Here is an 18,685-nt window from a genome sequence, read left to right as displayed (position 1 = left end):
TATATGGACAGAATTAAATGTGCAGAAAAGTTGAAACTTATGGACTTGATTTTATTCATCAAATAGAACTGCCTTTATATAGGCTCATACATAAAAAAAAATACCATAAAAGTAGGCACTGCTTAGCACTAATAGCATGAAAGTAGGCACTGCACGCCGTTACTCAAATGCGCAAAACAAACTCCTATAGACTAGGTAAGTAAAAACAACCTATAGAACAATACTCCATTATTAATCAAATCCTAAAAACTAGGAAAACCAATTCCTACAGACTAGGACAACTTTGACTGACTCAATACAGAGAAATAAACATGCAACACTAAATTATTCAACAAACCCTCCCTTAAACTGAAAGTGTTAAGACTTCAGTTTAATTATGCAGTACTTTCTTCAAGCACGATTCTGCAACGTGCAAACTCCCAGCGACTTTCTCAAATTGTGAAAAGAAAAAGATCTAAGATATTTAGTAAATATATCAGCCAGTTGACTTTCATTTCTGCAATATTTCAAATCAATTGCTCTATCATTACTGAGATCTCTTAAAAACTAATACTTCACGTCAATATGTTTGCTTCTTCCATGAAGCGCAGGATTTTTGGAGAGTTTGATGGTTAAGCTATTGTCACAAAAAATTGTCGTAGCTCCCACTTGCTTGAAATGTAACTCTTCGAAAAATTTCCTCAGCCAAATAGCTTGGCAAGCACATGCCGTTGTAGCAACAAATTCAGCTTTAGTGGTGAAGAAAGTGATGATTGGTTATGTAGACACCTCATTTTTGACTGCCCATAAGACTTGGGCACCTTAGGTTGAACACTCGATGATGAAATATTGCGCTGTACAAATGTTCGATTTCCCCAGCAAGAAGTTTTGGTTTTGAGTTTCAGAGCCTAGAATCTTGCACCTCCTTTGACTAAAACCTAATTGTTTTCTAGCCTGACCACTCAGAGGCCTGCTAGCCAACAGGTGGCCGGCAGGCCAATTTTTAGTGGCGGTCATCCCCCTACAGGTCCGGCTGGCCATGCTTCTTGGCTGGCAGATATTTTGCTGCTAGCTGTCCTTCCATATGCATGCACTACACCAGCTGGCTCAATACAGATATTTCCAATAGAGGCACCTGTTTTTCTATATATACTTGACCATCTCTCTTGATTTTCGGTTAGAAAAATTTGATAAGAGCCCAAAGCTTGCCAAACACTCTCCCTCTCTATCTTGCAATATACATACACTATACATACACTCCCTAAACCAATATTTTGAGCCTTCTTGCTGAGATTATTGAGCTAAAATTTTAGCCTTTGAGAGTGAATACCTTGTGGTTTGTGAACAAACTAGAAACTCCTATTCAACAGGTATAACTTTTGCCATCTTTACACTACTTCTTCCTTCTCTTTTCTTGCTATTTTTTACACTGTCTTTGAATTGTTTTTGTGGGCTGAAACTTGTGATTTAAAAGCTACCAAGAGTGGAGGGGTTAACCACCTTTCCTTGAACCTTGTTCCAAGCTTATATCCTTGTGTTTCCCATTTGTTTCTCAACTTTTAGCTACTGATTTTCAAAGTTTTTAGAGGTTAAAACATGTGATTTTAAGGTCCAAAAAGTGGAGGGGCTAGCCACCCTTCCTTAGGCTTGCTTATTACCCTTGTTCCCTTCTTATTTTTGCTTACTTTTTCTAACTTTCCAAGATAATTTTCAGCACTGTTTTTACTAATTTTTGGGTTGTTTTAGTGTGTTTACTTAGTTTATGCTTTGCATATTATGCTTGTGTTGTTGTAAGTCCTTATAGGTTAGGTGGTTTAGCCTTATACACCAATCTATTTGAATTGATAGCTTTTATTTCATAGTTTTAATACATATACTCACACTTGTAATAAGCGTCTCTACAACCTTCCTCATTTCTTGGTTTTCTTTCTTTTTTAAGAGTTATTTTAAACAATTAATTGTTGTTCAAGGCATGAGAAAGAGACCTTCCATGTTTAATGGTTTATTCTTTTCGGAGGTTTATTACCAAGGTATTACATCTCTCTCATGCTAAATGCAACTTCTTGTTTGACACTTTTCTTCATTAGTGGACGCAATTATCACTTTTGGACAAAATGAATAAAGAATGGCAAGGTAATGCAAAAGAGGTTAAAACTGGACTAAAAATGGTAACAAGAGTAATAAAATTGGTTTAGGTTCAATCGGACATTATATTGAACCTATTGCATCTTGAGTCATTACATACTCTTTAGTGACGTTAATGATTCGAGAAGCAATGTCTACCACTTCCCTTGAGGTAACTCTATGATAGGGAAGAGGTTTTGTTGGTCTTTTATTTTCATTTATTGAGCCTTTGTCCCATCGATTCATAGATCATCACACAACGAGTTTGCGTCAATTGATGGTTTGCGCATCAAGTCTACCCCCCTTTGATCAGTTTTATGATAGAGAGAGGCAGAAAAAGATAAACACCTCCTGGAAACACTATGTTTTTGCTCTATTTCATTTTTGTGACAGTACTAAAAAATAGTGGTCGGCCGGCCACCATTCCATCCGACCGACCACTTTTCAAGGCCAGCCGGCTAGCCACTCTATTTTATGCAAGCAATGTCACTTTCATGGAAGAACAGAGCAGAAGTTGAGGCAAAAATAGATTAATTTTTTGACTGCAAACAGAACAGTTTTTGGCAGCAAAATAGAGGAGTTTTTGGGCGGATATTCTCGTTCATGCATGTGCGACTCTTCACTTCTTGTGGGCCGTTAAATTAATGCTTAAATAGTAATATGTTGTACTTAATTAGTAGCTTCATTCAAAACTTGTAATAGCTAGTTAAGTTGCATTAATTCATTGCTTTAGAATTGTAATAATTAGTCTAAGTCGGACATTCGAACCCTCTTGTATGAGGGCAAACTTGTAATATTGTGTATATTTTTCAACCCCCATTCTTTCTCCCTTTTATTTATATGTTTATGATGATAGTATCATGTTTTACATTTTCATATCATTGTCATGTCTTGTATCCATTTTTGCATGCATTGGGGTCGGTTCATCATTCTAACCTTGTTGTTATTCCCTACTTAATTGAATATGTGAACTATTGCATACTTTGAGTTGCGCCATATGTCATGTTAAATAAACTGAACCTAGTAGTTGCATTTTGTATGTGTTGCATTAGTCACTTACATATTAGAGCATACATTTTTCTAACCATTTTCTTCTATTTTAGCTTGCCTCGGTTGAGTACTAGGTGAGTGTTTTTTGCTTTAGCACATTGCATGTATGTTTGTGTTGCTATAATCAAGCATGTTTACCATGAGGCTAGGTGCTTAGTTGATATAACTCTTGAATGTTGGTGGATGAAGGCTTTTTCGCTTAAGTTGGGATGATTTGATTAATGTGCATATGAGCTTACTTTTTCAAGTAGCACATATTTAAACTCTTTTCACAAATATAAAATCAAAGCATTCCAAAGTGAGTGACTTAGTCTATACTTGTGTGCTTCACATAGTAAAGTTAACACAGTAATCGGAACAAGAGCATATAATGTACATGAAAATGACATCATGATTAGTAGAGGCTGATCATCGATCGGGTGAGTAGGGGCGCTCAATTCATGACCTTCCCCTCTTATACCTAAGTTCCCGAGCCGAGACATTTTGGTTATGACGGACAAGTGACCTTTGGCATGAGTCACAGGTTTCCTAAATTTCCTAAAAAATATTTAGGTGGCGACTTTGAAATCTAGCAGTGTAATTCGTTTCTGGCATCCTTAATTATCTAAATGGATTTTTCTAAAAATTACTGAATTTGGACTCATTCGTGTTTTATCCGTTTCACATTGCACTTGTAAAACCAGATTCAGAACCACAGGAGTTTGAACTGTAGGGCTATTGTATTCGAGGAGACTAAACCCCTTCGAGGAACACGAAAAGCTAGCTACAGGTTGCTTCTTAGATGACCACGAAACAACCTCTGTACCCAGCATAAAAACATAACCCGAACTACCTCTTGTCATCTTGATCTTCTGCATAATCGCTATCAATAAACCTGATCAAATCTAACCTTTTACCTTTCTCGTAGAGCTGCCTTTTAGTTCCTTGCAAGTAACGAAAAATATAATTAGCAGCTAAAAGATGCAGCTCTGTTGGATTCTTTATATATCTGCTGATTAGACTCATAGAGTGCATTACGTCAAGTCTTGTTGTAGTTAAATACATCAAATTGATTAAGGCCGAATTGTGCAACACTGAGGTCGTTAATTAAAATCTCTTAACTTTTCTTGCTTTTCAAACTATACATTTTATGCGTGTTTAATGTCAATCAGGTTTGTACACAGTGGGAGTATAAAATGAGCAAAAATGCAGAGAAACTTTCTTCCCGCACGTGTGGAGGCCCATTCCCGCACGTGCGGTCTTTACCTCGCAGCCAAACAGGGCCCCAGTTTTTCCTACACGTGTGGAGGGATTTCCTGCACGTGCGGCTGTACCTCAAAAAACATGCCCGATGTTTTAAACCTATTAAAAAGAAGATGAGGTATACAAAAGCAAAAAAAAAGGCTGGTTAGGGTTCTGATATTTTTCCAAGGAAAAGGGAGGCTAGGGTTTTGAAGAGAAAGAAACTTGAAGTGTGAAGGATATCTCCTATGGTGGCTTCTTCTCCATCTACCTCTTTTCACTCCTCTATGAGTGGCTAGGCTCCTTTTTCTAGGGTTTTGATGAAACCCTAGCCAAGTAAATAGGGATTTCTTTTTGGTTTTCTCTTGTGTAATGGTTTGAACAATTGTATGGTCCTTAAGAAGTTTAAATATATATTTTTTAGTATTCCCTTCAAGTATTCTATTTTCTATGATTGTTGAATGCTTTCCATACAATAGTTTTCTCTGTTTTCATATTCAAGGTATGAGACGAGCTATACCACGAGGGATGAACTATTTTGCTACCATAGTTTAGAGCGAGCGATTCGTACCACTTGAGATGGTTCGTGCCTATACATTGAATGTGTTAATTTTCTTGATCAATGCTTTGAACTTGCAGTTGCGAAGTATTATTTCGTTAAAACTGAAACATAATTGACTTTCAAATTGAAACCTTATTTACGTGACTAGTGGTGGATTCATTATCCTAGATTTTTCCCAAAATCAGTCTTTCATCCTTACTTTTAATTAATTGTTTAATCACTTTGTTTAATTTAGTTATCATTAGATTATGAATCAATCAACTTTTAATCAAAATTAATTTAGGAATTTAACCATTAAATTAGTCTAATTTCCCGTTTGTTCCTGTGGATCGATATCTGGACTTACCACTATTTTAAAGAATTTGGTATAGTTTAGTGTTTATTTTTGGTGTGTGAAACGACCCATCAAATTTTGGCATCGTTGCCGGGGACTTCTAGCGAAAATAATTAATTTAAAGTTATATTCTTATTTTAATCTTTAGTTTAGGATTTTATGCTTTCGTGTTGCTAAGTGTGCAGAGTTTTTGCAATTGGAGCTATCACCAAAGTGCTAGCAGAGCGCAACTGAGCTTTAAAATCAAATCGTAGCACCAAAGTGCATAAAAAAAAAGAAAAGAAGAAATACTCGCAAGCAAAGCACCAGTGCTAAATATAGAGAGCTCAAGTGGAGATTGGAGACAATGGTCTACACCTCAAGCACCTGCAAGACGAGTAAAACATTTTTATTAAATTGCTGTGAGTATATTTTCTCCTTTGGTATTTTGCTTTCATTACTTAGCGCACAAGAGTAGGAACCTAGTGTGTGCGTGTGTGTGTGTGTGTGTGTGTGTGTGGTGCATGCACGGGTGCCATTCTTACCGCCCTAAATTGGGTAAATATGTTGGCTTATTTTAAATGGAAAGAATCACAACCTCCATTTGACCTCACTCTTCTCAAAAGAAAAATATTAAATTTTACTCAAGAAGCGGATGAGTCATTTTGTCATTGTTAGGAACGATACAAGAGCTATGTAGATGTTTGTCCACAACATGGCTACAAAATGACTCAACTCATTGCTTTTTTTTACAATGGGTTGAACTCTCAAACAAGTCTATTTGTAGACACAATGTGGTCAACTGAAAATTTTGAGATGCTCCCGGCTAAGGTGTGAATTTATTTTGACCAACTCATTCAAGACTTTTATAAGAGTGCATGCTGTGAGATTTTTGAAAATGAGTTACAAATTGAATCTAGTGAAGCTACAACACATCTCTCCAGTGATCTAACAACTGATATGGAGTTAGTATTTTTGTCACTTGAACCTACCTACCGTTGCACCCAGAGATATGACAAAAACTCAACCCATAGTTTTGGCCTCTCATGTGGATGAAATTGATAGGGATTTAATTGCAGAAAATTATAGTGATAAAGTAAATCAGCATGTTATTTTTGGTTTTGATCTTATTGTTTCCACCCATGAGATTTCTTTACACACTATACGTTTCACACACATATTTCTCCACTTCGTTAATCATCATCCCACAAGTCATTTACAACCTAGTCCCGCACTATTGGACGGGTTGATTTATTTTCATTCAGGGACCTATATCTCACAAATTGGAAGAAAAGGCAAAAATAAGTTTGTGTTGATATTTGGCTGGGGACAATATATTTAGCTCTTCTCAGGAGGAAACTTGAGCATTTTAGTTTTAGTTCTTTATTTATTATTTTGTATGTTTTCAGTGTGGTGTGTCAGGGCCAAATAGATGAGTATACCTTTGAATGGAACTGCTGAATATGACCCTAACAAATTTGGTTTGAAGTAGATTACTAAAGGAAGATCAACACGAAGCCTTGGATTCCAAAATAAATAAATAAAAAATAAAAAAATAAAAATTGTGGTGTTTATTTTCTAACTCTTTTGTAGGTATAGTTTCCTTCTAGTTGGGGGCCATCTTTCACTGAATTTTAGGGATGTATATTTTATTGTGTTTTAATTCACTTTCCTTTTACTGTTCTTGTCGGTCTTTTTTAGTATATGTCATTGAGGCCATTGTCATTTAAGTTGGGGGGCAAGGCTTTTGTTTTCAGTTTAACAAATATTTAGATATATTGTGTGCTATTGTTTTTGTCTTTAAAAAAAAACACAATAAATAAATAAATAAAAACAAAAAACAAAAGACAAAAATAGTGTTTTGTGTAGTGTGTGTGATTGCGTTTATTGTCTTGGAGACTTTAAATCCTCTAAAGGTGTAATTCCTATGGTGTTAACCGTGCTCGAATGACGTCGGATAGTTTGGTATAGCCACCTAATTATGTTTGTAGTGAGTTCCTAGGAGATTAACTGAGACGGTGGAAACTACAGTTTGAATGGCAAAGCCTAGAACACAAAGGTTTAGAATTTCCGAGATTAAAGTTTGGTTTGAATACCCAAGGGTGTGGAGATTGCTTCAAAACCACCTCGACTTGAACTCTGTATGGCAGCCCCATAATTCGAGTTAGCTTTAAAGTGTTATTATGAGGGATAATAATCATATGTGTTAGATTTCAAAGAATTTTTTTTATGCTTGTTCTTAATGCATTAAAGTGTTATTATGAGGGTAAGACTTGGGAGTTGAGAGAAGTTAATAAATGCTAAGATTTTTCTTTTTTTTTTGTAAATAAAAAAATAAAAAAATTTAGATTGAGAAATTAAAATTTTCACAAGATTTGAAGGTAAAAATTATATATAGATATAGACAAATATAGATTTTGACTTGTATTTTTATATTTTTTATATATTTATTTATTTATTTATTTATTTTTTCTTTTTGAACTTTACCACATCATTAAAGTTGATTTTAAAACTCCTACTCTAAGGGTTGGTTTGAGGTGTCTTAAAAAAGTATATTTTTTGTCTTTTTATGAAAAGAGGTGTAAAAAAGTAAAGAGGTGATGTGATGAAAAAAAGATAAAAGATAAATTATATGCCTCCGTTTGGCAAGAAAAAGCCCAGGCTTTTTTGGCTAAAATAGCCACAAAAAACAAAACATCAAATCCAACTCATAATCATTACAATCCTCTCTCACAAAAAAAGCCAAAAAAGTCAAAAAGCCAAAAAGCCCTTCCCAAACCAGGCTAAAATAGCCCAGGCTAAAATAGCCAAAAAACTAAAAAGCCAAAAAGCCAACCCACTTCCCAAACGGAGGCATAGTAAGGCCAAGTTTGGGAAGACTAAATAAGTACACTTTTTGACTTTTTATGAAATATGAGTTAGATTTAGGTTGGGTTTGAAGTGATGTGTTAGAGAGGTGATGTGACTTAAATAAGATGATATAACTTAAATAGAATAGTGACTTTTTGACTTTTTAAATTTTTTAGAAGATGTCAAACTTGACTTAAATGCCAAACCAAACCTAAAACTCTCTATTACTATTGTTTTGGGAAGACTATCTCAAAAGGCGTGTACCTCATCCACTGCTAGGAATAAATCTCAACCAAGCATTGGAAGTAGTAGAATGTTAGCAGATTTCTGGTGACTGCCCATCTATAAATTTGGAGAAAAGTAATGTTTTTTGGAAGAGCTTTAGAGAGATCTTTAGAGATAGGTTCCATCACATAAATTGATATTTTGACTTGTATGTTGTTGTTTTTATGTGTTTTGTTATTTTGTTTTTGAATAAAGCTTGAGACCTCCACTCACTGTGACCCTCAGTGTCACATGGTACCGCGTGATTGGAAGAAAAAAAAAAAAATTTATTTTTAGGACACTGGGGTGCTGGGGTGCCCCCACTGGGGTCCCTAGCACCACTGTTTATTTTTTTGCTTTACCACGTTATTAAAGTTGATTTTAAAACTCCCATTCTAGAATTCTCTATTACTATTGTTTTGGGAAAGACCATCTCAAAAGGCGTGTACCTCATCCACTGCTAGGAATAAATCTCAACCAAGCATCAGAAGTAGTAGAATGTTCACTGAGAAAAAAATAAAAAAATAAAAAAAATTCAATGTGATGTTTAGTAAAATTTTAAAATTATAATTTTAAAAAAACTATTTAGTCATGAATTTTAAAAAGAATTTTGAATTAAGTTTTAAATTTTTAATATGACATATAAAATAAGAAAAATTATTTAGTTATAAATTTTAAAAAGAGTTTTTAAAATTTAAACCAACCACACAACTCAAAATAAAATTCAGTATGTTTTGTTTGAGTTTTTTGAATTAAGTTTTTTAAAAATTGAATTTTTTTATTTTCGTGTTTTTTTGTTTTTAGTGAATATTTTAAAAATTTTAAACATTTTTTTTACTTTTTTAGATGCACCTTACTTAGATGCATCTAAAAAGTAAAAAAATTGTGAAAAAATATTTTAGAAAATTAATAAATACATAAAATACAAAAAATGTACTAAATTTCTGTATTTTTTTTTATATTTTTGGTATTTAGTGAATTTTTAAAAGATTTTTTTCATAATATTTTTACTTTTTAAGTGTATTTTTGTTAGGTGTATCTAAAAAGTAAAAAAAACGTCTAAAATATTAAAAAAATTTAATAAAAATAAAAAATACAAAAAAATAAAAAAGTAAAACTTTTTAAAAAATATTTTTTGAAAAATGCAAACAAGTAATTTTCAATAAGAAAACTTCTAGGTCACTTTCTTTTTAGAAAGTGAAGCCTAGGCCACTTGAACTAGCCTGTCTCTGTCATTTGTACAGACCTCCGTTTGTTTTTAGCTAAATTTAACTGGTTAATATTCGTTAGTCTTTTTTTTTTTTTTTTTTTTTTTTTTTTCTCCTTTTTTGATCTTTTGAGTTTCCCCTTCCTCACTTTTACTCTTTCTTTATTCTTGAAAAGTGTAAATTTAAATAATAAAAAAAAAAGTCGTTAAAGTTACTAAATAAAATTGAGATTTTTGTTGTACTATTATGAATTGCAAAAAAGCCCTATCTAAAATAGAATGGACACAAAGTATTAAAGATTGGTTTAGAAAGTGGTCTGTTTTTAGTATTTTCTTTTTTGTTTTTGCTTTGGTTAAAATATGAAATGAAAAAATTGAAATAGTAGAGAATTATTTTTTAAACTTTTACAAAAAAAAATATACAAAAATAAATAAATAAAGAAAATGGAAAAAAAATTTAGCCTGATTTATTTAATTTTTTAGTCAAACTATTTTGATGTATTGACAAAACGACTCCTAAATTATTAGAGTTGATAATGGATGTCACTTTATAAGTAGGGTAGAATTCTGACCGACAAATATCGCCATTTGTCAATCTTAGGATTTGTTTGGATGTAACTTTTTAATAGTTCATTTTTTACTTGTAATTTTTTTTTTCCTAACCCTGGTTAAGAAATTTAAAAAAAGAAAGATAAAAAATGCGTAAAATTAAATAAAATATAGATATATTTTATTTATATTTTATCTAATTTATCTTTTTTTTTTAAAAAAATTTCGTTCTAAATCTTTCAATCAAATACACCATAAGAGAATAAGCTTCTCTCTAACCAGTTTTACTGTGTGGACTTGATCTCGACTTATTTTGTCAATCCAAATAATTTATTTTGTAAAATTTATTAAGATGATCATACATAAAAAAAAATTAATTAAGTTCATCAAATATTAATAATCATATATGATTAGAAAATATGTCTATAAAAAATTAACGACCTATTCCTCAAGTCATCCATTTTTATAAGATAGGTGACCTGACCACGTAATTACTAATATTGAATTCATTTAATTTCTTTTCCCGTGTACGTGATTATCTCAACAAAACTCACAAAATAATTCAACATACCAACTAAGCCCACATTGGGGCAAGCAGATAGTCCAAATCAGTTCATAGTCACTATACCAACTAAGCCCACATTAGGGCAAGTAGATAGTCCAAATCAGTTCACTAAAAGTCACTTTATTTCCTAATTATTTTAATATGAAAATCTTAATAATAAAAAAAAATTATAATCTTATAATCTTTTTGACTTTCCTTTTTAACTTCAAGACAAAAATGAGTAGGTTCAATATGCGTCGATTAATGTGGAGTGAAATTTTTTTTTTTTTTTCTTCAGAAAATTAAACTCACTTTTTAAAAAATTATTATTATTTTTTTTTCATATTTTTTATTTTATTTTTTACATGCATCTAACCCTAATGAATAATGGTAGCAATCATGAAAAACATATCATGAAAATTTTTTATCCTTTGATTAACGTGTGGTGTTTTATTGTTTGCGTAATCCAAAAGGTGAAAAATCTTTCATTATCATTTTCATGATATTTTTTTCATGATTCCTCATATTACTCAACCCTAATATATTTAAGAAATATAATATTTATGAAACAAATTTAAAAAAATTCATCAGCTACAAAAATACCAAAATAAAAATAAAAAATTAAATACATTGTTGTATTTTTTTATATTTATTAAATATTTAAAATATTTTTTTACAAATATTATATGCATTTAAATTATGTAGATCTAAAAAGTAAATATTAAAAGAATTCACTAACATAATATAAAAAATAAAAAATTTAATTTTGAAAAAATCAAATTAAAAATTTTCAAAGCCAAAGCGAGAGTCAAAGCCAAAGCCAAGAACCAACCTTGACTTTCTCCTCCTCAGCCAAGAAGTCACTCCTCCAATCCTTCTGATGATTTTCCTTCAAAAAAATAAGCCCCAGGCAGGCTCGGCCATGAGATTTTTGGGACTCAAAATCAATAATCACGCCTCGTTTGGCAAGAGGTTATTTTAGTCAATTAGTCAAAAAGTTATTAAATTAGTCAAAAAGCCAACAACTCATACAAAAAAGTCAAAGATTCTCTTTTCTCTCTCCTTTTTGCACATCTTTTCGTAATTAGCCAAAAAGTCATCCTAAACATACAAGTTTTTTTTACCTACCTTTTTAGCCAAATAACCAAAAAGTTACTAAATTAGCCTGTTCCCAAACGAGGCTCAGTTAATAAATTTTTGAGATTCTTCATATTTTTTTTTCATTGAATGAAAAAAAAAATGAAAAAAAAATAAAGATAAAAGACAAAAAAATTATATCAAAATTACAAAAAATATTTAGTATTACATTATAACAATTAATAAGTGTCGCTTGATCCTCGTTTTTTTTGTATTTTTAGAAGCAAATAAATCAATCATACTTGCATAATCTAGTTTTTTGCAAAATCATTTTCAATGGATAACAATATTAATTATTTTAAATGGGCCTTTCAATTTTTTAATGGGTCAATTTATTTTAAGTTAGTTTGGGTCTTCCTTAAATTTTTTTTTTTTAGATTTTAAATATACCTAATATATTACAATTAACTATAGTAGGAGAATCCTTTTTTTGGCCTATTTTCAATAGATAACAATGTTAATTTTTTAAAATGCTTTCAATTTTTTAATGGGTCAATTTATTTTAAGTTAGTTTGGATCTTCTTTAATTTTTTTTTAAACTTAAAACATACCTAATATATTATATTAAATCATAATAAAAAACCTTTTTTAAAATTTATTTTGAGAGACCCTGGACCATGGCCTTGTGAGCGCATGCCGAGGGCCGGCACTCAGCAATGCTACAGACCTCCAGTGGGGTGACCTCCAGTGACCCTGAGTATCACGTGTCGGCCTGGAGTTAGCTAAAAAAAAAAAAAACTATTTTTTTACCAATGAGAATGGACCCCATCACCCCACGGGTTCCGAAGCTTTATTCGGCCGGCACTGGTCTTGTTTCAACTCCAAACCTCCTACAAAAAGAAACCAAACACTTGGCAAACCTCCAAGCCTCTTTCATGGCATTCAAAGTCACATCCGAACCACCGTTATCTGAAAGATAAACACAAAGTTTGTCCACTGGATAATTCATAGCCATGGCTGAAACCATCGTGTTCATCACCTCCCCAGTCGGCTCTTTATTCGGGTCCGTCGTGCACATAAACATGTTAATTGTCGGAAGGTTCGGCGTCACAATAAAACAATAATTAAAGTCATAACAAATTGATAGTGCATCAGAGGGTACCCAAATTTTATTCACTAATAACAATATATATATTGGAGTTTCTATTTAGTCTCATTTCCCGAGCCTAGATTATAATTATAAAGTGCCTTGTGCCTATCCCATACGATGAACTTGACACGTCACTTGAAAGTGGTTAACAACTATAAGCACATGACAGAATGAAAAATATTATACTAAGAGTATAAGTGTATAAAAATCATCATGGATAATTATTGGGCTAAATAGAGCTTGATATTAAAATACAGAATATATAATACGAATATCATTTTGAATAATAAACATATAATGCATAGATCATGTAAACAAAATAATCATAGTCATGGTACAAAACAGAACAGAAGATAGGTCAATGGATCCATGACAAACAGAGAGGGCCACAAAGTAACCAAACAGAAGTTAATGGTTATTTAAGTTCCCAAGACATGAGACTCCCGTGGTGGTACTTACAAAACATAATTGTTTATAAAATTATTGTTAAATAATTTTTAAAATGTAAACAAACATATCCATGGGTTTCAATTTAAGTAAATAGAATTCAAAAAATAATTAATATAATCGAAATATTAATATAATTTATAAAATATAAATTACATAAAATAAATTATGATAACTTAAAACATACGTAAAATATATTATAACGACTCAAGATATAATATAATTTAGCTTAAGATTAATCCCTCAGTCTTTCTTTCCATCCTTCAAGGTCCTTCTTTATCTCTTAATTATTTTTTTCCCTCACCTGTTTTTCTTCTGCTTTCTTCGGTTTTTTTTTTTTTTTTGGCTCAGCTTGACATCTCCTCCCTATCGTGAGCCCCAAGCCACAGCTCTGGCTCCTTCAAATTCATCACCATAATTTCATACTTATCTAACCTGGTAACTCACCACACTACGTGTCACTCGCTCCGTTTTTGTTTATTTATTTATTTTATTTTTCTTTTTATAACTTCATCAATTTCAATTTGGACTCAATTAATAAAATTTCAAATTTATTAAATTGAATCGGATATTTAATTAAACTCTCGTATGACTCGATACTCGAAATTAAAATAATTCAATTTGTCAATTTTACCTTATTGAGAATTCCGCAATTAAATCAGAATAAGAATTAATTAAATGTAAAACATTGTCCGTAGCAGGGTAATCACAATCTCTCCCCCTTTGAAAGTTCGGTCCTCCAAACTTAAGACGCTTGTACCAGAAAACTAATCATATGGCCTTGCTTTTCCCAAGTAACTTTCCTTATCGTTCGAGTTCCTCATCGTTCGATTGTTTCATTACAGGAGTTTAGCTCATTTTCATTTAGTGGTTAATAACTCAAATTGTGATCGTCCTAATTCATATTATCATTAAAGGCTATTTAGTAAAATATAACAGACCTCAAAGTCATCCTCGTAATATTAAGCCACAAAATATATTAATCCCAACATATAGTCTCTTATCAATCACATATACTTTTATTTAATTATTCACATATCTTCTAATAATCTTTATATTTTCAATAATCCACATGTCTCCAAATAGACAAATGATATTCATGATCTTACTTAGCTTTAACAAATCAAAATACTCTTTTATTGACATCTCATATGAAGTCTTCAAAATAGTTTGGGTATGTGATACAACCTCAATAACAAATTTAAATTTACAAATTTTCTGACCACAATAATTTGGTTATTTGATCTTATGGAATTCATAAGCCATCAAGTCAAATCGGTGGGGAAAATTTTCTCCATTGGCTCCACAAGATACCTATTTAATCTCGGAAGTCAAAGACGACTCACTTAGGTGTATGATCACATTCACTTGATAGATCGAAAATCCATTCACATTCAACATTACATTCTAGCCTCCATATCGAAGATATTTGGCTATACTCATAGTACAATGTTTCCAAATAATATAATTCTCTGACTAGCGATGAAACAATTTTACACAATAATATTCCCAATGATACATTCATCTTATAACAATTGACTTCAAAATCAATGGATGGATCCTGAATCCATTAACATATAGACACTTTATTCACAAATAATTTCCTTGTAACAATCTCTTCTAATTATCCTAACAATCTCATATCAAGTTTCAAATGCTCAAGTAGATGAGTTCTAAATTTACCCACAATCAATTCAAATATTTAGAAGGGTGTCAATTCTAATTCAAGACTTTTTGCATTGACTAGCATTTTTCATTTTTTTATTTTATTCTATTTTTATCTATTTATGAAGTACCAATCTTCGATCTGATCTGATTGACTTGTTCTAATTCTCTCTCTCTTTCTCTCTCTCTCTCTCTCTTCTTGACAATCTCTCATTCGATGTCCTATTAAAGTATCCTCTCATAAGTCAATGACATAATTGTTTATGCGGCTTTTAATACGTTGGACATATTGGGGGTAGGCCCATTTCTTTACAACTTTGCTTAAGATTGTTTGCCTCTTGTATCACAAAATTTCTAAATATCTTCTTTTATTCTATTGTTAATTCCACATTTAACTTTTTCTTTTGATCTTTGCCGTTTCTCATGACATGTTTGCATAGGTTTCATTATATTTTCTAATACTTCTTCCACTTTGCGTAATTTTCCAACAGAGATTTAATGACTTTCACATCATTTATACTTCTCATTATTTTTTTCCTTAAGTCACAAGACAAAGGTGAATAATACTTGGGGTAATATTAGTTGGCTCACGACATATTCAACCGTAAATCAAATACTTATATAAGGTCATTGGTAGGGCAACCTATTCATTTCCATAAAGTTGACTGAGAATTTCAAATATGAAGCTACACCAGCTGAACATGATTTCAATTAGACTTTCAAGGTCATTCAACAAAAGTATGAGACCATATGGCTCAGACATTAGGTCCCTCCCAAAAACAACATATCTTCTTCATATCAAATAATTTTCTAGCCTTAATCACCATAGTTCCATACACTTCATTGATCATTAGATATTTCAACTTCTCGAAATGTTATCATAGCTTAACTTCACATGTAACCATGTAGCTTTCATCACTTCTGTCCAAAATTTAATTTATTATAACACCATATTCATACGAATCAATATGCTTGTATTCTCCAATGTGCAGGTCAAATATTACGTCTTCCTTATAGCATTATAGATTTCACAATAGCTCTTCACTTCAACACTAAACTTATTAAACAAACGCATCCCAGTCTCTTTTCATTATCGAAGTTCCGTAATAACCGTTAATTCCTATAATACTATATTTTCACAAATCATCATATTTGTATTCCATAATATAACAATTCTAATTTCCTTATAACGTTAGACATTCTTCAATAGTTCTTAGCTTTTGGCCTCAATACCACACTTACTAAATATCACATCTCAGTTTCCTCATAATTTTCAAAATTTAATAATAGCTCTAAATTCTTAGACCCAATGCTCAAGCTATTTAACAAACACATCTCGGTCCTCTTATAATCATCAAAGTTCCCCGTAGCTCATAGGTTTTAACCTTAATACTTACATATGCACACATTCCTGAATGCATAATTTATCACTTACTTACTAGATGCATGTAGCTTTTGTATGTATGATCACACAAAACTATAATGCCAAACATATGACTGACCACCTATCTTGTCCATCCTTAAATATAAAAGAGCAAATTTCCCAAACTCCTAGGGCCAAATTGTGATTTCACAACTACAGAGGCCAAAATGAACATTTCCAGGAATCCCGTAACCGAATTATAATTTCTGAAAACTTCAAGGACCAAATTTCAATTTTCAGAATATTCTGTTGATACCAACAGAATATTTTGTGATGATGCCTACCTAAACATTTAAATCCTCAGACGCTGCTAAGAGGATTCAAACTCCTAACTACATTGATAGCAGCATACGCCTTAATCATTAAGCTAAACTCACTCTTGTAATTTCTTTGTCCAAAATAAATATTTAAAGTATCTAGTTGGGCTACAAAATGGTCATCTTCAGCGTCTAGCCGTGTGTGGCTTTCTAATTTCAAGTGCACTTTACGTGCAAAGATTTAATCGGCGTGTGTAGTCCACCCCGACCTTCGCTTTACCTACTATTTCTGAGTCTGGACTCCTCTTGTCGAGACTTACATCCTGTATGCTTGAAACTTGATTTTGAGCAACCTAAAATCTACTAGTTTCGAAAACCCTTTCACTTTTCTTTTTCTATATCTGCCATTCACTCTTGCCAATTAATCTTTTCATTTTTTTTTGAAACCTACGTGATGGGTTTGTTTATTTGTTTTTTTTTTTTTTTTTTTTGCTTTCCCTTTTGCCTGTTCTTGCTCTTTCTCTATCTAGGTACGGACCAAACATGCAGATCAAACACACAAAGTGCACAACACTTATTTGTTCTTACTAATCATTGGCAGCACCTAATGCCACCCACTTTTGTTTCCCTATTATGTATATATCAAATTTGGTACAAAATCACACAAACTTATCATGCGTACCCTTATTCCACTATATAATTGTGCGTGTGTCCTATACTCTAATATTATTATTATTATTATTATTATTATTATTATTATTATTATTATTATTATTTTGAAAAAATAATTGCTCTGATACCATTTTGTCACGACCCAAATCCGGTACCCAAAGGTTTAGCGTCGCAACAAGATAATAACTGAAGTCATAACAAATTAATAGTGCAACATAGTAAAATAAAAGGGTACCCAAAACATTATTTAATAATAACAGAACAGATATATTGGAGCTTCTATTTAGTTTCATTTCCCGAGCCTAGATTATGATTATAAAGTGCCTTGTGCCAACCTTACGCGATGAACCTGACACGTCACCTGAAAGTGGTTAGCAACTATAAGCACATGGCAGTGTGAGAAATATTATAGTAAGAGCACAAGAGTATAAAAATCATCATGGATAATTATTGGGCTAAACAAAGTTTGATATTAAAATACAAAATATATAATAGGAAAATTATTTTGAATAACAAACATATAATACATAGATCATATAAACAAAATAATCATAACCACAGTACAAAACAGAACAGAACATAGGTTACTGAAGTGACAATTAGAACATAGGTCAATGGATCCATGACAAACAGAGGGCCACAAAGTGACCAAACAGAGGCCAATGGTTATTTAAGTCCCCAAGGCATGGAACTCCCGTGGTGGTACTTACAAAACATAATTTTTTATAAAATCATTGTCAAATAATTTCTAAAATGTAAACAAACATATCTATGAGTTTCAATTTAAGCAAATAGAGTTCAAAAAATAATTAACGTAATCGAAATATTAATATAATTTATAAAACAAAAATTACGTAAAATAAATTATATTAACTCAAAACATACATAAAATATTTTATGATAACTCAAAACATAATATAACTCACCTTAAGATTAATTCTTCACTCTTTCTTTCCATCCTTCAATCAACTTCTTTACCTCTTAATTATTTTTTTCCCTCACCCGTATTTTCTTCCCCTTTCTTCGTTTGTTTTTTCTTCCTTAGCTTGACATCTCCTCCTTATCGTGAACCCCAAGCCACAGCTCAACACGTGGCTCTTTCAAATTCATCACCATAATTTCATACTTATCTAACCTGATGACTCACCACATTACGTGCCACTTGCTCCATTTTTGTTATTTATTTATTTATTTTTTATAATTTAATCCATTTCAATTCGGATCCAATTAATAAAATTTTAAATTTACTAAATTAAATCGAATATTTAATTAAACTCGCATATGATCCGGTACTCGATATTAAAATAATTCAATTCGTCAATTTCACCTTA

Source organism: Camellia sinensis, chromosome 7 (assembly GCF_055761805.1).
Source record: "Camellia sinensis isolate YWXY chromosome 7, ASM5576180v1, whole genome shotgun sequence".
Lineage (NCBI taxonomy): Eukaryota > Viridiplantae > Streptophyta > Magnoliopsida > Ericales > Theaceae > Camellia > Camellia sinensis.
This window is presented reverse-complemented; position numbering follows the sequence as displayed.